The sequence below is a fragment of the Stegostoma tigrinum genome, chromosome 16 (assembly GCF_030684315.1).
Source record: "Stegostoma tigrinum isolate sSteTig4 chromosome 16, sSteTig4.hap1, whole genome shotgun sequence".
Taxonomy (NCBI): domain Eukaryota; kingdom Metazoa; phylum Chordata; class Chondrichthyes; order Orectolobiformes; family Stegostomatidae; genus Stegostoma; species Stegostoma tigrinum.
Window position 1 is genome coordinate 32,484,729 of NC_081369.1, and position 16,560 is coordinate 32,501,288.

Here is a 16,560-nt window from a genome sequence, read left to right on the forward strand (position 1 = left end):
GTAAACATTGTGGTCCTTTGAGGTACATAGGAGTGGTATTGTGTTTCACATTATACTCAGGAAGTTCGTGCCCCTGACCCTCATGGAGATTGTGAAATGAGTGTATTGAAGTAACCTATAACCTATATTGTAGAACTATTACAACTACAAATAGTTGAAATTTGGCCTGTCATGAGCATACAGCTCACATCAAACTCACCTACATCGAGAGCCCTGCAAAATACTAACTTTAATGCAAATAATAACTTTAAAACAATTGTTTGAGGTACAGTGTCATTTTGCCGCTTTCAAGTGTAGTAAGTGACTTCCACCAAATAGGTAACACAGTGTAGAGCTGGATGAACACAGCAGGCCAGGCAGCACCAGAGGAGCAGGAAAGGTGTCGTTTCAGTTTGGGACCATTCTTCAGAAATGGGTTGAGTTTTCCAGCTCCTGGGTCCTGCAACTGCTAGCCATTTGTCCCTCCTTGGAATCCTGATGAATAAAATTCTTTATTCATTAATGGGATGAGGGCGTCGCTGGCCATGCAACATTTATTGTCCACCCCTAACTGCCCAGAGGGCAGTTCAGAGTCAACCGCGTTGTTGTGGGTCTGGAGTCACATGTAGGCCAGACCAGGTAAGGATGGCAGTTTCCTTCCCTAAAGGACATTACTGAACATTAATGATTCATTAAACCATGTTTAGACCCTACCTGTTTTTTAATGTGTGTAGTTTTTTTTTAAATGCAGTTTCTCTGGAGGTGGTGCTCATGCCGGCTATCAGCGCCACCGTTGGGGATGATGTGCTCCTTGGTTGTACGTTTTCACACACAGTTGCACTCGATTTGCAAAACATTGTCATTGAGTGGAACCATAGAGTGCAAAATGAGGAAAAAGCTGTTTGCTTGTTTGACTTTGGAGAATATGAAAGTTATAGACCAGGATCACTACTCTTCATAAATGAAATAAGCAAAGCAAATGCTTCTTTACTCCTAAAAAATGTTACGATCCACGATATTGGGTTATACTCCTGCACAGTGACAGTACTCTCCAATAAAGCAACGGGGAAAGTCTCTCTATCATTAACAGGTGAGTGAAAAATGACGTCTAATGTATAAACCTTTAGGAGCTCTGGAGGTTTTTCTTTCTTTCCTGTGTTCTCTGGAAATGTTAATGGTGCAGGTATGAATTCTGATTGATTGTGAGAAGTGTAAAGTGTTAGGGATCATACAATTATAAAGATGTGAATTTGTCAATTGGATGCAGGTTGGTGTAAAGTGGCAAAAAAATTTGACCGCCTGATTATGCTAAAAGATACTGTATCTGATTTCTTTGAGACCCATTCACAGTTTTTAATGTCTCAATGGGGGCATTAATGTGGACGTGAGGAAAAGGTACATTTCTGGATCCCAAAATATCCATCAGCAGGGGTTCTGTAAGGCCATAAGAGATATGAACTGAAAATTAGGCCACTTAGCCCATTGAGTCTACACTGCCATTCAAACATGGCTAATGTGTTTCTCAATTCCATCCTTCTGCTTTCTCTCCATAAAGTTTGATCCCCTTACTAATCAAGAACCTATTAACCTCTGTCTAAAATACACTCAATGACTTGGTTGCCAGAGCCCTCTGTGGCAATGAGTGCCACAGATCAAACAGAAGAACTGTCTGAAACTGAAAGATCTTCAAAAACCAACCTATTGACAGAATAAGGAAAGCTAATTTTTAGTATTTCGGGGTGAATAATTCTAAAGAAGTTAAAGGGTATGAATGAGAGATTTGACAGCATTAATTTAGTAGCAGTCGGCTCTGGGCTTGAATTTAACCTAACTTAGTTTGATAGGTTTAAAAATCACCTCTGCCTGACAGCTGTTGAAAGCCTTAAGGATTTTGAGTGCAGCCCATGACTCCTCATAATTCAAAGCTAATCAAGGAATCATGCTCAGAAGCTCCAAATAAAAGTGGCAAAAGAAGCAGAAATATCACATTTCAGTACCATGCTTCCTGAACTGTTGTGTTCCTACAAATTGCTCTTTTAATTATGACAAACTGTTCTAAATTCTGCTGAGTTCAAATTGGAAAACGCTGACTTTAGCATAAACTGGTATGTCACAAGCCTATTTCTACTACTAAAGGGAAAAATAACACTGTATTAATTTCAATATTAAACTAAGCACCGTGGGGGAGAAGGGTGGGTGCATGGAGGATTGCTCTCCTGTGATGAGATCCCTGTACAAGGTGAGATGTGTTTTCCCCCCTCCCCTTCAGTGCGCAAGAAAAGAGAGCTACTCTCCAAAACCATTAATGAGTATTTTAGCCCTGTTGAAAGTTTTGTTCTGGTACCACACAGTGTTGTTTTTATCTGAAGAGTGTATTTTATTCCCAAAGTAATGCTGCTTATAATCGTGTTAGTTGTTAGGGCTCCCAGCCTACTCGCAAGTGGGCACACATTAAATCTGGCTATAAAAATGGGCCTTTTCACTCACAGTGGTCACAAGAATGACTAGTAAGGCAAATGCCAAGATTGGAACTGGCACAGAAAGGTTTGCCCATCTGAGGCTATGGTTCAGACCAGATCATTTGTTGTGGCTTAGAACATTAGTTTGCATCTGACAGCACTGTGCCTCACCTGCTTTGTTTAAAATAGAAAAATCGACCATAATGACAATCATATATATATAAATATTGTCAAAACCTACAGAAAAAAATTCACCGTTAATTGAAATGGAATATGCATGTCTTATAAAGCTGCTGTTAAGTACCTTGGGATGTTTTTTTATATTCAGGGTGCTATACAAGTAGACCTTCTTAGTATGTATGACTAAGACCAAATACCCATTATCCTTTTTCCTGATTCCACCACTTGTTGGGTATTTGTTATCACTTCTGACCTTCCACTCTGATGCTGAATGTTTTGTACTCAAAAAGTTCTCAGTTTTATAGCTCTGCACCTGCATCTGAATCAATTTTGTGCATGACATGACATTGAACACTTCTTCTGTTGCCTCTGCCTCTGAGCCCATTTCCTCATAGGAGTCATTTCCCCAGCCCACAGATCCCTTCACCTACATTCGACACTCTCCTTCCACCTGGTTCGCTCCCTGTGCCCTTTGATCTGCACTCGAACTGTTCGTTGAGAACTACAGACACAATATTGGTCATGTTAATTTTTCCACCCCCTATGCCACCACCCCTCCCAACCCTTGTCAATTTGAACCTATCTCCCTCTTAACAGTCTGCACTCTGTGCTGTCAGTACCAAACCTGACTTTGTAATTGAACCTACTAATGAATGGTGCTGTTGTTCTCTGGCAGACTGACCTTTGCATTGCAGAGGCTGAACACCAGCTCTCTGACTCCTCCTCTTATCTCCCGCTCCCCCTAATTGTAGAATCACATTTAATGCTGAACAATATGTTCTGAGTTTTGCAAGCTCAAACTGGTCAAGAACAGTCAATATTTTACTGCCTAGCGTTATGGTAGGGACATAGGCCATATGCCCCACTAACTGGTGACTTACATTAAATACATCAGAGATAATGGGAACTGCAGATGCTGGAGATTCCAAGATAATAAAATGTGAGGCTGGATGAACACAGCAGGCCAAGCAGCATCTCAGGAGCACAAAAGCTGACGTTTCGGGCCTAGACCCTTCATCAGAGAGGGGGATGGGGGGAGGGAACTGGAATAAATATGGAGAGAGGGGGAGGCGGACCGAAGATGGAGAGTAAAGAAGATAGGTGGAGAGGGTGTAGGTGGGGAGGTAGGGAGGGGATAGGTCAGTCCAGGGAAGACGGACAGGTCAAGGAGGTGGGATGAGGTTAGTAGGTAGCTGGGGGTGCGGCTTGGGGTGGGAGGAAGGGATGGGTGAGAGGAAGAACCGGTTAGGGAGGCAGAGACAGGTTGGACTGGTTTTGGGATGCAGTGGGTAGAGGGGAAGAGCTGGGCTGTGCAGTGGGTAGAGGGGAATCTATTTGGCTGTTCAGAAGTTGAAAAAACATTTTTCTTTTTACTTCCTGATACGCTGTCTCTGAAAGTACATCAATATACTTACTCTGCTTAATGCATCACTTTTGCTGAATGGTTTGAGACCTTTTGGCTTGGTACCATTAATGAAACTGACGGGAAAGGAAATTGCCATAGAAATTGATAGATCTTTATGAGTAAATTTCATCAAAGACAAAGGTGAATGCTGGTGTTTTGTTGCTGCCACAAAATACAGACCATTTTGTTTCTTCTTTGAGCCATAGAGTAGATATTTTAGTTAGCTATGTAGTGTTGTTACAATAGCGTAATATCTGTCAAACTACTCTGATATGACCTGCAAGTTGAAAGTTAAAAAAAACAATGTGAGTTGGATTGATGTTGTTTACACTGAGCAAACTGAACAATTGGGGTGAAGCATTTACTATCCCTGATGGACAATTATAGATCCATCCATCAATTAACTAATCAGTGCATTTTCATACCTAGTGGACATAAATCAACAGGTCAAAATATCCTGTTCTCCAGAGCACAATATTCCTGATTCTGTTACCATTTCCATTACATTTGGGCCAGAACACAGCTTTAATACTGGAAGCTAAATTCCTGACATTTCACTATCCAAGTTCAAAACTATCGACTTAAGAATGCTCCTTGCTAAAACAAAAACAAATCATCAAAGCTGCTGGAAATTTGAAATAGAAATGGAGAATGTTGGTAAATTACAGTTTGACTGTATCTGTGAAGGAGGAAATGGAGTCAATTCCATCAGAAATGAACAAATTAAGCAAAATTTCTTCTTCACTTGTTAATTAATTACTGAAATACATAAAGAATGGATGTTAAACCCACAGTTTAATTAAACGCAGAACTGATCCACAATCATCAGTATCTGCTGTAAGTGAAAAACAGATGTCTTAGGAGAATGTTGCGTGTATTTGTTAGAAGACCTGAGGCGCAAGCAATAAATTACAAAGACAGATCATACAAACTAGAATTGTATTAATATGGTTTGGGGTGATTTCTTCAAAAATTCAAGATGTCATGGGACACTCATATGACCGCTGGGAAGAGGTCATTTCAACTGGGTGGGGCAGGGAGTATTGTCCAAAATCAGAGCTAGATTGTTCAGAAGACAAATTAGGAAATACCTCTTCATGCAAATTATGATAAAAATTTGTCACTCACTCAGTAATCGATGCTAAGTAAATTGTAAAATTTGAGTCTGAGGTAGCTAGACTTTTGTTGAGCAACAGTATTGAGCCTTTTAGGACCCAGAACAAATTTGGTGTTAATCACAGATCAACAACAAATTAATTAAATAGGAGAACAGGTTTGGGGGGCTACACTGGCTAACATAGTTATATTGTATTTTAAGGTAACATCAATAAAGAAAGCTAATAAAAATAACATATTTATCCTTATTCCTTGTATCCTTGTAGCACCTCCTTCAGTTTCAGTAAACACCGGAAATGTTGTAATTGAACCTGGTGAAGATAAAGCAATAATTTGTGAGATGAAAAGCTTTTATCCAGAAAATCACTCTATCTCTTGGTTAAGACGTGGCTCACAAGACAGTGAAAACCAACTTGACATCACATCAAGAGCAGTTACAGGATCACTTCAACAAAATCAAGATGGGACATTTAATCTGCTTTCATTCCTTATCATCAAAGGTGTTCAAATGGACGATGGAGCTTCTTATGTCTGCAAAGTTATTCATGAAACTTTAAAGACACCTGTGCAGAAAGTTGTTAGTTTGACAATCAAGGGTGAGTAGTTAAAGGAGAATGCTACCTGCTAAATGGCAAGAAACTCTTTTCTTAAAATTCTAATCTTACATGAATTCTATTTTTTTTATTTTGAGTCTTGGCTGGCATTTGTATAACAGGGCCATAGAACAGATGGATCATTACAAATGTCAGACCCATTAGTTGGTTCCTACAAATATAAACATTGAATCATGATCATGAGCTTTGCCAAATTTTAATTTTGGCACACATTTGTTACATCTTGAAGATTGTTTTCTGCTTACACGTTCCTTTGAATTATGGAAGATTTATGAATCTTGTGCTTTTCACATTTCAGAGGGATAGTAGGATAGAAATATGGTCAAATATTCACATGAACTTTTTAGAAAATTACAGGAAGACAAAAAGGTAGCCTTCCATTTTGGATAATAAATATAATTTATGTGGAATTTTTAAAGTGGATTCTTCTGTTCCTTGGTTAAAATATGGAGAGAAATATTGTTTTCTGTTGTAAGGAACAACATATCCAAATAGCAACACAAGGCTAAAACGAATAATTTATTTTTGATTGTTCAACTATAGGCATATACAAAATCTCGTTCATATGTTTAAGAATATTTGATGCAGATTACTTGTAGAGATTTATATAGAGCGCATGCACTCTCTGGAATAGCATTTGCTGTCCTAAGTGCAGCATTTAGGACCCAGAGATTTATTACACCCACAGCAGTGCATAGATGTGACCTTGCAATTTAAAAATAAACTCTACGACTCCAGTTAATGCTACAAATCAATCGGAAATTTCCCAGTCTCCCGTGCCAATCCTGCCCACCCAGTTAGTGACTTAATTTAGATGGACAATCGTTTATATTTCCCTCATATGCTTAGAATCTGTTTTGTTCGGATCCTAGAGTACATATCTGTCGCAGAGATCTAACTTTGTTCTGAATTTCTATGACCATTTCTACGATGCATCATCTTGGAGCAATTTTGATGTCAAAGAAATTTAATTCCTTCCTCCCACTTTTTGAGGGTAGCAACTATTTTGTCAATACGCATTTGAAAACACAAATTATGTTAGGTGCTACACAGATACCAAATGCTCCTTAAAATCTTGAAGTAAGGAAAATGTTCCTCTCCATATTTTTACCAAGGAACAGAAGGATCCAACTCTCCACAAAACATATAAATATATTTACATCAGCTTCCTGACCATAACTTGGCTCCACCATGCCATTTATGGTTGAATAGCTTGTGAGTACTCTTTTTTTGCTTCCCTACAAGCCAATCATAGAAGGAATCGGACCCTAGAAATACGAGAACTCAGCTTCCATTTGACAACTTGACAGTATTAGCTATCTCAATTCTCAGTTTCACCATAAAAAGTTGGATGGACAACTGTTATTCTATTTGCCCCAAGTCCCAATTACTTTTGTGTGTAGTTGAGGAGATTTATCAATAAGTCTGCATGAAATTGACTTACCCTCTATGGGTATCAGTGTAGAGAACAGCATTACTCTTTGGAGCCTCTATTATTACAAAACCTGAATCAAGTTTGATCATGGATCTTACACACAAACCAAAGGATGCCCTCCTATTGTATGCCTAAGTGTTTAGATATAGAAACCCCACAGAATGGAAAGAGGACTTTTTGCCCAATGAGCCGGCACCAATATTCTGAAGAGTATCACACCCACACCCAGTGCCCAGCCTATTCCTAGACACTACGGGCAAATTTAGCATGGCCATCCACCTTACCCACAAATTTGTGGGAGGAAACTGGAGCAGCTAGCAGAAACCCACACAGACATAGGGAGAATGTGCAACACCACGCAGACATCCAAGGCTGGGATTGAACCTGGTTCTCTGCTGCTGTGAGGCAGCAGTGCCAACCACTGAGCTGCTGTCTTGCCCGACAAATATAAATGACAGTTTTGTTTTAGAATGGCCTCAGAGCTGTTCTTTTCCACCTCACTGTCATAGTACTACTCATCAACATGTGGCTTTTGTTTTGATCACCAAATTATTCTCCTAATATCATTAAAACAAAGGCTTTGTTGCAAGCCAGCCGTAGATCCTGAGGGTAAAAAGGTGAAAAATATTACTTTCTAAACAGTCTTGAGGAATAATATATCTTGTGTGCAGAGCAGGACTGAGTAAAATGTTGGATCAATAAGTACTTATTTTCATATTGACCTCACAATCTAAATGGCTATGCAAATGCTGAACTGTCTAACAATTCACATTCCTAATTTTGCTGAAAGAATTCTATTGTGAAGTAATGGGTGCACTCTGAAATACATGTTAAAAATTTCAAGAATTACACACTATACTATAGATGGACTATAGAAAGTCTACTTGACATACAAACATTTAGGTTTGCTCCAGAGATTGTGAATAGAATAGGAGTTACTGCCTTATTTACCAATAAAGGATGTTTACAGTTAGTGATGTGTGATGCTGCTTAATGCTGTGCTGTGAGAAAAGTTCTGTTTTCTATGACGAGTGCAGTTTTGATTTAGCCAACATAGACAAACAGCAGTGAATAATTACTAACATGTATTTGGTCTTGCATTCCGCTAGGATACAACCCAAGAACAAGATCAGGAATATTGCTCACTTTTCTTCTAACATGTGTGATCACCACAGCTGTTTGTTCTGGAGCATTCATTTTTTGCAGCTTTAAAAGACAAGGTAAAGCATCGGTCTTCCTGGAGCTTGGTTTTGGGAATGGCGTTGAATTTGGCAAGACTATATTTAATGCCCATGACTAGTTTGCCTAGAAGGGTGGTGTTGGTCCGTTTTGATCCTTACCAATCATGTGATAGTGATGCTCTCTCAGTGATGTAACATAGAAGATTTTACAATATTAATCCATTTTAAATAGAGTACTATTTCTTGCTATTCCTGGTACTGTAAATTGTAGTTATTTTTATCATCCAAATACACATTCCTGGTGAGGGTTTTTATGCTGACTTTCACTTTACAAATCCCAGTGGGATCAGGACTCCACATGGCAATGATTTTAAAATCATGTTCACATGCTCCTGTCTGGATCCTGACACTTCCAGGACAGCTTTCTGTTTTTAAGAGTGAGAGCAGAGAAGTGGGGAACTGAAGTCAGCTCCTCTCCAGATTACCAGCTCATTAAGCTCCTTTAGAGTCAGCGTGGGTAGCGCTGTCATTTTCAAAAGGGAGCCCAGTGAACTTGAACAATCTGGTGCATGTTAGTACCCAGCTGTCAGTTTACAGTGGGAGACCTGAAAATGCACTTACATTGACTGAAAAATGTTTGTGCAGGGCATTTGGGGCAGAGGTATGCTTATTAATTTTTATTTGGCTTGCGTTCCTTCCGTTAACACACACCAGCCCTTTAAGGAGCTTCCTACTGTTTAGGCAATGACAGATCTCAGCATGGCTGCCGGTACCGGGCTGGCTGTTCCCACCTAGTGGAGATATTGAGCACATCTCCTGCCCAATTAGGGCATTTGCATTTAAAAATAAGCTGATAGGAGCAGGATTGCAGGAAAATATCCACATATAGGGTTCAAAATTCTGCTTTAAAGCCTGGGCCTTCGTTACTTCAACCCTGAATTTCAGAAGAGAACTCAATTTTTGGCAAATGGGATTGACAGTAGTCAACCATTTAGATTAGTTGAAGGTATAAGAGAAAGAGACCCAGTTATAAGTTATATTTGCAGGTTTCACAGTAGAAATTGAAATGGCATACAAAACTAGATCCTGTTCCACTTACGGAGAACACCTTTAATCAATCTGTAAGCTATCGTATGTAAATTTTTATAAACTTGCAATGTCCCAGATACCAGTTACTTATGATCCTTGTATGCTAGGCTTCATCTCAGGTAGTCAGTGTTCAATGCTCCATGAACTTCTGGCATATCTTTATGGTCAATGACCAGTCCACTGTACATGCCGTAAAGCAAGTTATGCTGCTGCTTTATAGAACTTTAGTTAGGCCACACTTGGGATGCTGCATATAGTTCTGGTCATCACACTGCCAGAAGGATATGGATGCTTTGGAGAGGGTGCAGGAAAGCTTTACCAGGATGTTGCCTAGTATGGGGGAATTTTAGCTATAAAGAAAAGTTGGATAGACTGGGTTTTGTTTTCACTGGAATGCAGGAGGTTGAGGGGGCAACCTGATAAAAGTTTATAAGGTTGTGAATGGCATGGATAGAGTGGAAAGTATGAGGCTTTTTCCCAGGGTAGAGGGGTCAATTACTAGGGAACAGAGGTTCAAGGTGCAGTTGGTAGGAGTGAGATGTGTGAGGCAAGTTTTCCGCAAAAAGGGTGGTGAGTGCCTGGAACATGCTGCCAGAGAAGGTGGTGGAAGCAGCCACAATAGCAGCATTCGAGAAACGCATGAATGGATATATGAATAGAAAGGAAATAGAGGGATATGGATCATATAAGCGAATACAGTTTTAGTATGTGAAGGCAAAATATGTCAGTGCAGGCTTGGAGGGCCATGAGTTCTGTTCCTGTGCGATATTGTTCTTTGTTCTTCCGCGTTTGGAGAGCCCAGTTCCCAGTTAACAAAGCTGACTTTTTTGGTCTGACTTCCTATGCATTTCTGACCCTACCCCATACCAAATAAGGCAAGGACTTGAATTGGGTTATCTGATTCTAGTGTTAACCCCACCCTGGCTGTGCTGGGACCACCTTCATGGTGTCATATCCTGTTCTCCATATGGTTTGTCTTCCAGAACTATGTTAACAGTGAGTGTGATTTTAGCTTCATAGAGGTCCAGAGCACAGAAAAAGGCACATTGGCCTATGGAGTCTGCATTGGTCAAAAACAAGCACCTAACTTTTCCAATCCCATTTTCCAGCATTTGGCCTATAACCTACCATGCCTTGCATTGCAAGTGCACATTTAAACACTGCTCAAATAATATGAGGGTTTCTGCCTCTACCACCCTTACAGGCAATGAGTTCCAGATTCCCACCACTCTCTGAGTGGAAGAGAATTTCCTCACATTCCATCTAAACAGCGTGCCCCTTACCTTAAATCTATGCTGCAGTCATTGATTGCTCCACCAAGGATAAATGCTCCGTCCTGTCTACCCTGCCTATAACCCCATAGTTTTATTATCTCAATCGTGCCGCCCTCAGTCTCCTCTACTCCAATGTGTCCAACAAGGCATCTGTGGCAAATCTCCATTTCAGGGACATGGCCTGACATTTCCTTGTAGGCTGTGTATTAATTACAATGGCCTTGTTAGCCCAGAAACTCCAAGGCTCCCTGAATGGACCAGATTAACAGCTCCAATCAGGGAACTCAGATTCTGTGGGTCTACCTGGTTGACCTTGTTACAACACTACAATTACTATAATACAAATGTAACTAATACTTTAGTTTATTGCATTTGTTTGATACAAATAATCCATTGGATTACAAAGGATATCATCGAGCTTCTATCCAAAGATAATGGTGCATAAAAATAAATTTTAAATACTAGGAAAATTATCAGTGAAGCATATTACAAGATTGACAGTTTGTTTAAGAGAACAGCAGCTAGGTAATGCTATTCCTCTTCGTTTTTTTTTCAGCTCCAAAAGTGACAGACATCATTAAACCAAGCTGTTTCCGTGTAAATGATTCAGTCTCTCTGGCTTGTGCAGTTCTCTGGTTCAAACCAAAAGCTATCGAAGTCTCTTGGTACAGAGAGGAAGAGGATAAATTCCAGAAAGTTCTCATCTGTAAATGGAACAGCACCTCATCTTCTGTAAAACAATCGGAATACAGAAAAATAGTAGATTATTATCAGAGTGACCAAGACAAAACAATATACTTCACAAGAGGAGACTATGACATTGCTATGTCATTAAAAAATCACAAAAGAAGTGGAGCATACAGTTTAGTCTCTCAGCTCACCTTCAGAAGTACAGAAGCTACAACAAGAAAGCTAGTATATTCTTTTGAAGTCCAGCATGATGCTCTGAAACACGAAATTTCAAAAGCCATTGCTTTTGAAACTGAAGGTGAATTACATTTATTTTACTGCATAATAAAATGCCAGATAAATTAGAATTATATTAGTTTGTGCTAAAATGCCCATGGGATAACAAAATACAAATTCTAGTAGATAGCTGTGCGTATTGTACTCTTTAAATTAGTGGACCAGACTTAAGATATTTAGTTGAACTCCTATGTCTAATATTTTAATGATAATAGATCCATTTTGCACTTATGTAACACACTTAGCATGATAAAACTTTCTAAGCCCCTTCACAGGGGCATTAACAAAGCTTGATTCTAAACTAATGAGAGATATTAGGCCAAATGACCAAAAACTTGAACACAGAGCTAAATGTTAAGGTCTGTAAAGTAGGAGAGAGAGAGAGAGAGCAAGCAGACAGGTTAAAGTAGGGAATTTAAGAGCTTTAGGACTAAGGCAGCAAAAGGCACAACCACCAATGGTGGAACCCTTAAAGTTGGAGATGCACGGGAGGCCCGAATTAGAGCAGTCCAGTTATCATAACAGTTTGTCTGGAGGAGTGCACAGCAATATTGAGCAGGAAAGGCATGCATGGGTTGAAAAACAAGTATAAGAGCTTTTAAATTGTGACACTGTGGGACTATAGTCAAAATAGATCAGTAAACACCGGGAGAACGAGTAATCAGGAATTATTGTAAGTCATGATACGGAGCAGAGTTTGGATGAGGTCAAGTTTATGAAAGGTGCAACATGGGAGGCTGACCAGGTGATGGTTAGATTGGTCAGGGCTAGAGGTAAAAAAAGCAAAGAAAAGTGGTTCAGCAGCAGGCAAACTGAGGCAGGGGTGGAGGTAGTTGACATGGAAGTAAGGACAATAACCTATTTAACATACTTGGATAATGGTTTGTCTAATATAATGGTCAGTGAATTGTTAGGCAGATACTTTGCATGCTCATCCCTTAACATCACACTATGACATTTAGGATATATTTGAAAATTTTGACTACTGCCAACATACCCCAAGTAAAGTGAACAGAAAGTAGCATTAGGGCCTCAGGATATTAACTAGATTGCAAAATTTGCAGCGTTGGTGCTCATCTGCTTCTCCTTTTACCCATGTTAACAACCTCATTGTGATGTCTTTTTTCCAGTTAGCTGAGATTTAATTGTGGAAAAGGGAAGAAACAGTGAAAGTGTCCAGCAATTTGGAGAAGTGCAGTGTGTTCCTGTCAGAAAGATTTAAGTAACAGCCTTTAAACCTGATGAGTGAACTTGTGGGAAAATCAATAGGCTTCCAGTGAGCAGATTTCACTCAATATTCTGTTTGTGTACAAAACTAGTAGTAATTTAAGGGTATATGTTCTTTGCATGTTAAATCACAGAAAGATTGTTTTGTATGTTAAGCAATTTGTTGAAATGAGTTTAGTTTTGAATGGGTCTTCTGGAAGCAGAATTTTTAACTATTGTCAGGCCACAGCTCTGTGTTTTAAATTTGAGAAAAAAACTCAGGCTAAGAGGGAGACTGGGAAATGTTGGTCAAAACTACTTGCAATGAGATATGAATCTTGTTGTATCCCTCTGGTTAAAATCTGCTGTTGCTTAAAAGGGCTATGTGTGTATTGACTAAAAGCAAGAAATCTGAGCAGGAACAATGACAGACAGATCAAAGAAGCTAATAATGAACATCGGGAAAATAAAACTTGGACATTTTGTGTCTTAAGACAGTAAGATGTAGACACAGCAGTTGCCATTCAGCCCATAGAGTATGCTCTGCCATTCATTGAGATCACAATTAATCTGATATTCCTCAACTCTACTCTTTCACCTTATTCCCTCAACCCTTGACTGCCTTACTAATTAAAAATCTGCCCATCTCAACTTTGAATATGGGAACTTAGAAAATAGATTTGGCCCTTCAGTCTTCTGTTATTCAAGATATTCATGGCCAATCATTCAACTCAGTACTCTGTACCCGCCTTCTCCACAGCCTTAATGAGCCAGCCCCTACAGCTCTCTGTGATAATGAATTCCACAGACTTAATATCCCATGAGAGATAAAATGCTTCCCCATATCTGTCCTAAATGAATGACTCCTTACTCTGAGATTATAACCTCTGGTCATAGACTCTCCCACAAGGGGAAACACCCTATCCACATCCACCCTTTCAAACCCCCTACCAATCCAGTATGTTTCAATAAGTTTGCTGTTATTGTTCTAAGCCCGAGTGAGTGCAGACTCTCCCTATTCAACCTCTCCGCATAAGAAAATCCCTTCATATTTAGAATCAACCAAGTGAACCTTCCCTGGACTGTTTGCAGTGACAGCATGCCCTTCTTGCCTTAAGAGGATCAAAGCTGTTCAATGTTCCAGCAATCATCTGATGAGTGACTTATATAATTTTAGCAAGACATCCCTACGTTTATTCTCCATTTCCTTTGAAATAAAGGCCAACATTCCAATTTTCTTCCCTGGTGGAATTAGGATGTGAGCTGGTGAATTTGGATGTGAGCTTTTATTTTGTGATTCATGCACAAGGACTCCCAAATTTCTCTGCACTGCAGCCTCCAGCAGCCTTTCTCCATCTAAATCATTTCCAGCTTTCCAAATGAGATATGGTGCTTGAAGATGTCCTTTTTGGGCCTGGGGCCCAGAATTACGTCACAACTGTGGTTTGCAATTTCTACAAGTAAGTATTCTTCGCGATGTGAAAAGAAGTTTTATAATCTCACCAAAGCAACCAAGATAAGCTATCTGGTGCCACCTTACCTTTCACTACAATCTCTTTATATTTATGTGCAACATCTTCACAGTTGCAGTGGAATCAGATGGAAGTAAGATCTTATAATAGGAAGCAAAGGCTCTTTGGACGCAAACTACTTTCTGTCTATTTTCTCTAATCAGTTGAGATCTACTTTGAAGCTAAACTAGTTAGGTGAACATCTTATTCACAAGAAGCCCTGAGGGCCATCTCAGTTAACCTAAGATAGATGGCATGGATCATGGTAGCTTTCAATCGCATTCTTTGTGCCAATTTCCACGAACAGTTGACAGTGACATTTTTTTAAAGTATATGATACCCGACCAAGGATAGTTTTTTTTTTCTCTATCGGTCTCGTTTTATGTTTCAAATAGAACTTTTCAACCAGGTAACTCAGTTCAGTTTTGTACCATTTTGAAATAATTCCAGTATATCTCAAGTTTAAGCGATTAAATTTCTGGGAGCAGATTTTGATCTTATTATCCTGTTGTTTGCAAATATGCAGCACTGTGCAAAAAGGGAGCATCTTCTATCTGTAGTCAATTCCACTGGATTTTAGATTGAGTGTACCCTGCCTGAAACATGAAACACTACTCTTCTGCACAGAATTCTGCCACATTGTCCAAGTATTCTAAGCGCCTTAGAAACTCTAACTTTATACGTAAAAAAACATACCCTTTATATGTTTAGATTAGATTAGATTCCCTACAGTGTGGAAACAGGCCCTTCAGCCCAACAAGTCCACACCGCCCCTTGGAACATCCACCCAGACCCATCCCCTTATAACCCACACACCCCTGAACACTACGGGCAATTTAGCATGGCCAATCCACCTAGCCTGCACATCTTCGGACTGCGGGAGGAAACCGGTTCACCCGGAGGAAACCCACACAGACACGGGGAGAATGTGCAAACTCCACACAGACAGTCATCCGAGGCTGGAATTGAACCCGGGTCCCTGGCTCTGTGAGGCTGCAGTGCTAACCACTGAGCCACCGTGCTGCCCTTGCACTGTGCCATTTGGCACTAAGAGGGTCCAAGATTAAATTTTAGCCTTTTGTAAAATTAACTTATCCATAGCAGAGTGGGGTGGGATACCAAAATTAACCTCATCACCCGAATTGTTTGTGAATGTCAGATAGGGCAAGATCAGTCCCTGTTAACTCATGAAGAATGGATCAGATATCAGAGACCAATTGACATCCATAGCATCGCACTTGATCAAGGAGTTAATGCCTTATGCAAAAATGAGGAGAAAGATTATTTCATATCTCATGCTTTGGGGTCCTTGGAGAAAAGGCACAAATGACTATTTTTAATAATCCACCCTATTTCCCATGACTTTCACGTACTCAGTCCCAGACAACTTGGCAAAAATTCCAGATATGTATATACAAGTTCCTGAAGTAGTTGATGTTGTTATGACCAGCCTTTAGCACAGTCATTGCATTGCTCAGTACTGGAGGTATCTTAGAACTTCTCTGGAAAAAGAACATTCCCTGGAGTGAGAGAGCTTCTTTTAGCAGCAATAGCTTCAAATAGTAAAGGGGACCCCAATGTCTGTTCATTGAAACGTCAAATGCGTAGCTAAAATAAACAATAACAACCATTGTACGATATTTGGGGAAAAAATGTTTTGGATTTGCAATACTTAACCTGTCAAATATAGAAAGTAATTAGTATTTCAAACCATGATGAAAAGTTGACAAACGAAGCTAAAACAGGAGGTTACAAAATTGGAAAAAAGCTATGTCAGTTATCTTTGGATAATATGGTCCTGTTAGTTACAAAACGTAACTTAGTTTGATTGAAGATGGAGTTTGATTTTGAATGATTTTGTATAATTGTTAACAGGTGCGTGTGAGGATCTTGGATATTTTCCATCACAATTGAAGCGCGCTGACTGGGCAATTCATGCTATCGAAGAAGGTCGTCGGGCGGTGGTAAATTACATCAGTCCAAATATACAACCACTTTTAAACCTCTTAGTGAATAAGAAAATAATATCTGAAGATGATCACAATGCAATAAAAGATAAACCAGACATTGATAAAGGTCGAATTCTTCTCGACATGCTAAGCCACAGAGGGCAGGAATTATGTGCTAATTTTCTGAATGTGCTAC

The 16,560-nt window shown here is 39.6% G+C and overlaps 1 long non-coding RNA gene across 1 annotated transcript; it reads left to right on the plus strand.

The window, feature by feature from the left end:
• Nucleotides 1-5,647: 5,647 nt before the first annotated feature.
• On the plus strand, nucleotides 5,648-11,507 carry LOC125459942 (uncharacterized). Its single transcript, XR_009446760.1, has 3 exons — nucleotides 5,648-5,735; nucleotides 8,298-8,408; nucleotides 11,289-11,507. It is a non-coding gene; the product is annotated as an uncharacterized LOC125459942 (long non-coding RNA).
• Nucleotides 11,508-16,560: the final 5,053 nt, after the last annotated feature.